Genomic DNA, 538 nt, shown 5'->3' with positions numbered 1-538 from the left:
GCTTTTGTCATTTTTTATTCGTTTTATAAATCTATATTTTTATGTAGCTTCATTTTTATTCCAGTTTCAGTCATTTTAGTCCTTCAACTTAAACATTATTTTTAGTTAAGTGCCAAGGCAACACTTATTTTATTACATCTTAAACAAGTTTTTCATCTAATGTTTATATTTGATTTTAGCTTTATTTCAATTAACGAAAAAGGATTTCAATAGTTTTGGCCAACGTCTTAGTGTGCATTCTTTATCTCAAGCTTAAGTTTCACATAATCTCAGCCTTAATCGGCATGTGCTTGTGTGTGGGATGTGTTCAGACAGGTAACTACACTAGCTGTCCTTCAAGCACAGAATGCTGAAAATGTGAATGTTGTAATCATAGGAAACCTTGACGAGCACAGACATGGATAAAGAAGAGAAAATCACAAAGGGAGTCTCACAAAACACTAGTTTGCCATCAATCAGGAACTCAAATTGTAAAAGTAGATGCAATATGAAGAATCTGGAAACATAATTCAAAGACAAATAAAGAAACAACACGAGG

Source organism: Leuciscus leuciscus (assembly GCF_965113295.1).
Source record: "Leuciscus leuciscus genome assembly, chromosome: 24".
NCBI lineage: Eukaryota > Metazoa > Chordata > Actinopteri > Cypriniformes > Leuciscidae > Leuciscus > Leuciscus leuciscus.
The sequence above is the reverse complement of the archived record's forward strand: the minus strand, read 5'-3'. Positions refer to the sequence as shown.